A 372-nucleotide genomic window follows, 5' to 3' on the forward strand; every position below is an offset into this window, starting at 1 on the left:
TTCAGGCGTTAGTGGTTGAACGTGTGGCCGGTAACTCCTTCACAGATCTCTATGGCCTAAGAGCATCATGCAAGACGATAAAGGCATTAGCGGAGCGGAGCAGGGTAAACCATTTTTACGATGTGTTATCCGTTCCCAGGAGACTCAATATGCCTCCTGAGTTGTTTAAAACTTGCTACGCAGAGAGAAATCCAAGCACACTTTATATGAAGGGTGTATAGTTTTTTTTCACATTTAACCTTCAGGAAGAAGGACTTGCTTTCATGAAGCTTGCAGCGGATGAAGGATATGAGCGTGCTGTGTATACATACGCAATGACTAGAAAAATATTTTGGGGGTGATGAGGAGTATTTTGCTCGTTTTACGAGGGAA

Source organism: Brassica oleracea, chromosome C1, assembly GCF_000695525.1.
Source record: "Brassica oleracea var. oleracea cultivar TO1000 chromosome C1, BOL, whole genome shotgun sequence".
Lineage (NCBI taxonomy): Eukaryota > Viridiplantae > Streptophyta > Magnoliopsida > Brassicales > Brassicaceae > Brassica > Brassica oleracea.